The following is a 6,069-nucleotide window of genomic DNA, read 5'->3' as shown; positions in this document are numbered from 1 at the left end:
CCTAGGTGAAAATAAAGCAAAAAAATTCCTTAAAGTGAGTCTGCAGGTGCACCTCATTTTAGGTAAGATGTTGTAGTGGCGTATCTGAGTATGCAATGGTAATCCTTTTAAAGAGCAACAGGAAAGTGTGTGTAATTTTTCCTTTTGCTCTTGCACAGAAGGTTGATTTGAAGTTGATTTGAATGCTCTAGCCCAGTGTTTCCCAAACTTGGATCGCCAGCTCTTTTTGGACTACAAGTCCCATCATCCCTAGCTAGCATGAGTAGTGGTCAGGGATGATGGGAATTGTAGTCCGAAAATAGCTGGAGACTCAAGTTTGGGAAACACTGCTCTAGACACCAAACAACAATGGAGTACGTCTCTAGGGGTGAAGTCAAACTGCTGTGTGAGCAGCAATGAAGTGACTTCCTCTGGGCACAAGCTTGGGTAGTGTGTATGTAGGTCGTGGCTGCTCAGACCACAAGACACCAATGGAAAGAGCACTAATCACAGGATGAGTGCAAGAATGTCCTTTTAGACAGGGTGTTTCTGTAAGCACTGCACCAACTCATGGGCAAAGAGGCAAAATTCATATTACCTATTAATTTCCTGAGATCTATTGCAATGAGCCATTGTGCTCTGAAAGGTATGCAAAGATCCATTCATCTGAAAGATCTTTAATTATATACGGACTTTCATAAATGCATCCCCTGGCTTCAGAACTACAAATGATTTTAGACGCTTCCTAAAAAGCATCCTTCCAGAAGACTTTCTCATCCTTAAATCAAATTTGTGTAATGCAGCTTCCCTATATAATGAGAGAAGTTCTTGGCAAAGTCTATTAGCGTAGGATATAAATGTACTGATTCAGATAGAATTTCAAAATTACATTCGGTCGTAACACAGTAACCGTTGGAAACCTAGATCTTTTCCCCACAGGAGCACGACGTGACTCACTTCCTCCTTCGCAAATCATATAGGAGATAATGTCTTTAGAAGGAAGCAGTGAATAAAGGACAGAGATTTCAAAGATGAGTCCCTCAGCCTGGTTAGTAATACATTCAAAAGTCAAGATACAACCGTTCTTGGACTGACAGATCTCTCGCATAAAAAACTAGCAGCTGCCACGGTTGAATGCTGTGAGCCATTCTATGTGTAGGCAGATTGGCTCCCACTGCATAGTTTGACTCTAGGTTGCTGCTTCCAAGAGGAATATTGAGAGTCTTTGGATCACAGTGCATGTGTGTATAAGATATTTGCATCAGCTAATAGAAAAATAATTTGGAATCACCATCTTCTATATGATTTCATTCTGGATATTCAAGAGGGTGGAAATTTGTCCATAGTTACACAGGATATACTTTTGTTGACAACTGTCTGTCTCGGGAGACAGTGGAGGAGTGCGCCTTTGGGAGTGAGGTCAAGCTGTTGGACAATTACAGTGCCTGCTGTGGCTGTAGAGACCAATACGGGAGGAACGTGTTTTGTTGCAGCTGGGGCAGATGAAGGTGTCCAGTTGTGCTTCTGCAGATGCACCATGGCATTTCTTCTCTCTGTGCTTCTTCCAGCAGTCATTCCTCCTCTGGTCACTGCTACGGATACACAACTTGACTGTCTGTCTCCAAGCACTGCAGTCGTCTGGAAGGTATTCCCACATGGTGGGGTTGATGTTGCCAGCCTTCATATCATGTTTGCAGACCTAGGATATAGATAGTGTCAGATCACTGCTTCATCTAGCTCTGTATTGTCAACACTGACTGGTAGTGATTCTCCAGAGTTTTGCACAGCAGTTTTTTCTAGCCCAGGGGTCTGCAACCCGCGGCTCCGGAGCCGCATGTGGCTCTTTAACACCTTTGCCGCGGCTCCGGGGCGGATACTAGTGAGGGGAGGAGGCGCATTGTGCGCCCCAAGACTCCCCACTGTGGCGGGCGCTGTACTGGCTGTGACGTCGCATGGGGTGGTGCGTGCGTTAGTCACGCACCGTCCTGACGTCACCTTCCCGCCCGCTGTCAGATCGCGGCTCCGGAGATATATTTGTTTTAAATGTCGCAATGGTTTTGCGGCTCCCAGGTTTTTTTCCTTCGGAAACGGGTCCAAGTGGCTCTTTTTGTCTTAAAGGTTGCAGACCCCTGTTCTAGCCTCATCCAGAGATGCTGTGGATTTGACTTGGGAGTTTGGGTGTGCAAAGCTCACTGAGCTATGGCCCTTTGCCTTATGCAGATTCACAGGAATGGGGATCCAAAGATGCCCTTCTCTTCACAGAAGGTGCATTTATTTGGAAATATGGAAATGGTGTTTCACACATTGCACTAGAATGCTATGAAATAGAAACTAAGCTTATTTAATTATTAGGGGTGGATCTAATGGTTGGACTGGGAGTGGAAGGCCTCAAAATATTATTTCCCTCAATAAAATAAATAAATTGCATGTCTGATCCCTGCCAGGAACCCCCTTCACAACAAGCAAGGGGGTGGCAGAAGAACCCTTACTGGTGAGTGGGGGAACCAGCAGCATGAGAAAGCTCAGCTCCCTAGCTAATAGGCTGGCCTGCTGTCCAGCATTGGATTGCCCTTGAGCATGGTCCAGAAACTGTAGCTTATCCAGAACACAGCTGCCAGGTTGTACCAGGGCCTCTTCAGTGGTGACATCCTGGATGTGAAATTGCCTCTTCATGAAGCTACAGCTATCCCCTTCATTAGCTGTTTTTAGGTATCAGATCAAGACACATTTTTTTCTTCAGTTTTATGGAAATTGCTGACATAAAACCTACATTGTTACTGGATTCTTTACTACTTTGTATTTTAGCTTTCATTCCATTTATGCTGTTGGTTTTATGATCATGGTATTGACTGTATTTTATGAATTGTTGTTCCCTGGGAACCTTTGGGTTGAGGGGTGGTCTATAATTGGGTTAGATAAAGAATTACAGTGGTACCTCAGGTTAAGTACTTAATTTGTTCCGGAGGTCTGTACTTAACCTGAAACTGTTCTTAACCTGAAGCACCACTTTAGCTAATGGGGCCTCTTGCTGCCGCCGCGCCGCTGGAGCACGATTTCTGTTCTCATCCTGAAGCAAAGTTCTTAATCTGAAGCACTATTTCTGGGTTAGCAGAGTCTGTAACCTGAAGCGTATGTAACCTGAAGCGTATGTAACCTGAGGTACCACTGTACTTCAGAAGTTTTCTGCAATTACAATTCTCTTGATCTTCACAGGAAATGATACTCCTGAGAAGTGTCAATTCCCTGTCAGGCAGGCAGTATGGCCAGCCTGTTGATTAGTGAATCAGGCTTCCTCCAGCTACAGGGAAGTTGTTCCTTTTTGTTTGTACGGAGATTTTGGGAGGTGCAATGGATACTCCATTTTGCCCCCCAACCCACCCCCCGGGGAATTTTGTTACTACTAGCACAAGGATGTCTCCAACACAAACCTTGGAGCAAAAATTTAAAAGCAAACACTATTTCCCGTCCCCCATTGTCAAAGAAAATGTCCCTCCATCCCTCATTGCCTTCCATCAGTCTTCTTAACCACTGATACCTAGCAGGGATTCCACCTTCACAATTGAATTATTTGCTTTTCGTTATTTGTACACTATTAAGATCTCAATCTTATGCACACTTTCCTGGAAGCGAACACAATGGGACTAAATGCAATGGGACCTACTTCTGAAATCCTATTAGCACTGCAAGGCTGTTCACTGTACTGTAAATGTGCAGCAACTATTTGGTTGATTTCCTGTTTGATGAAGTCTTTGTACCCAGCTCAAAGCAGCAAGAGATCTAGAGAGCTGTGGGAGAGCCAAAAATGTAAACCATGGCTAGCTGTTGCCTAGCTAGCTTGTCACGAATATAATGTGGCATGCCTATCCTCTGACCTCTTCTCCAGTAAACAAGCAGTACTGGACTTTGGTCTTTCATATTTCAACAGTGCCCTGTGCAAGCCTGAAAATTGGCACCCCCATTGTGGTGGAACTGGTGCTGCTGCCCTAAATTTGCCTCTGGGAGGAATTCGGTCACAACTTGCTAGAAGGAGGAAGGGAATAGGGTAGCTTCTGGCTTTTAACAAACACAACAGGGACATCCTGTTCTAGAGGAGTTCAGTTACCACCATAGATAAGATGCAGCTTCTGATGACACAGGCAGGCACACACACTCACTGTTACTGGTGGCTGTGTGTGTGGGTGCAGGCATCTGAATTTCTTCACATGTACACTGCAGCTGCTTCACATTCCTCCAGAAACCTTCAAAGATCTGCTGCAAGGGTGTGTCCAACACAAGTGCATGTGCAATCATAGCAGAAAGATTGGTGTCTTGGGGCAATGAATGAAGGGTGGGGTAATCTGCAATGGGCCTTTCTGAAGGCCCTCCCCGCCAGGGCCTGGCAAATGCCCCACAATGGCATCCTGAGTCACTAGGTCTGAGTGCCTACCACATTGTATTTTTCAGGGTATTTGCATTTATGTGCAGAAAAGGTGTTTCTGTATGTATGTGGTTGTAGATATAGAGATTGACTTCCAACAAGCTCCTTCCCTTCCCACCTTAAGTTCAGAACATCTTGAATGCTGGAAGGAGGACAAAGCTGCTGCTATTCCTTTCTAAATAGCCTGTGTGAAGGAAAAAGGAAGGATGACAAAATAGTTTTGTGTGGCTAAAAACAGTATTATCTGCGAGGGCGAGAACCTTTCGAAACCTAAAACTCAACCAAAAAAAAGGCTCACACTTTTCACTGGACGCTGGCTCCCTCGGCCTATAGAGCGAGATGAGCGCACAACCCCAGAGTCATCCGCAACTGGACCTAACAGTCAGGGGTATCTTTACCTTTACCTTTAAGTCCTATTGTGAGAAAAACAGTAAGATGAAAAATTGCAGTCCTGCCAAATCTAAACGTCATCAGCTACCATGAAACACTTAACTAGTAAGACACTGAAAGTGGGCGGGGGGGATGATCAAGCTGTTAATCTCAGTGGAAAACATCTAAGATGTGTAGCTGTCTCTCTCTTGTTACAGGTACTAGACTAGCATGTAGGCGTTTGGGTGTGGGTTGGCTGCAATGTTTTCCTCACATTTAGCACAAATGGGTTAATGTGAAGTTTCTCCTCTAAGCTCTGTTTTCCACTTAGCAAACAAATATTGCCTGAAGAGAGGGCAGTTAAATTAGGAAATGCGCATCCTGTTGCCAGGTCAACCACATTTTTGATTGGTGGGTGTCAGTGATTGCGTTAGGGAATAATATGCAGTGATGATAGACACAAGCTGTAGGCTCTTCCTAGCACGGTAGGAGGGAACAGTTACAGAAAATAGTGCCGTTGGCAACCGAGACCTGAAATCTTGACTCTTTTATTACTATGTGTGCATGCCTCTGTGAAAGAGGGAAAATTATTAGGAGGATCAAAAGCCAAAAACCAGCTCTTAATTGTATTTCAGTTTCCCGGGGTTATGTAAAATAAATTATCAGATTCCACTGATGATGAGATCAAAGTGGTTGCTGACTGTTTCCTTGCATGTAGAGTAACAGATTTACTGCCTTTGCATGCTCCATTTTAGCACTGCACCCAAATCCCAGATTTCCCAGTGAACAACTGTGAACATAGAGCTTCTATATATAACATATAATATACCCCACCTTTCTTCCATTAAGGTATTCAAGGCAGCGTACCTGGCTTTCTCAGGTGGTTACCCATCCAGGCAGTGAGCAGCCTGCTCATCCTCACCAGGACTATTGCATCATGTATCTTCAAACACATCTATGAGCAAGCATCATCATAAGCAATGAAAGGGCCATCGTGTGTGCACGAAGGATTGCGCCAGTCAATACAGATTCCTAAAAAAATGAAATGTGAAAATGGCAGAATAATTAGCAAAATAAATAAATAAATAAATCCTCCATTAAGAGCATTATTAGGTCATAGGTAAACTGTAGGGTAGGGAAGATTCTGAAAACCTTAGATCTACAAGAGGGGCTTACAACAAAATGACACAGTATAAGGTTCTCCAGTTCAGTTTCAGCCAACCAGTTGTGTCCTCTTCAAGGATATACTATTCCATTATTCATCCAACAGTCAGTTAGTATTCCTTCCCAATGAGAATGCTCAG

General features: G+C 44.1%; 1 long non-coding RNA gene across 1 annotated transcript; it reads right to left on the bottom strand.

The window, feature by feature from the left end:
• Nucleotides 1-753: 753 nt before the first annotated feature.
• On the bottom strand, nt 754-5,713 carry LOC308594939. Its single transcript, XR_014011692.1, has 3 exons — nt 5,633-5,713; nt 4,695-4,809; nt 754-1,678 (listed from the first exon to the last, which is right to left on the bottom strand). It is a non-coding gene; the product is annotated as an uncharacterized lncRNA (long non-coding RNA).
• Between the last annotated feature and the right edge of the window lie 356 nt (nt 5,714-6,069).

This window comes from Podarcis bocagei, assembly GCF_964188305.1.
Source record: "Podarcis bocagei genome assembly, chromosome: 9".
Taxonomy (NCBI): domain Eukaryota; kingdom Metazoa; phylum Chordata; class Lepidosauria; order Squamata; family Lacertidae; genus Podarcis; species Podarcis bocagei.
This window is presented reverse-complemented; position numbering and strand designations above follow the sequence as displayed.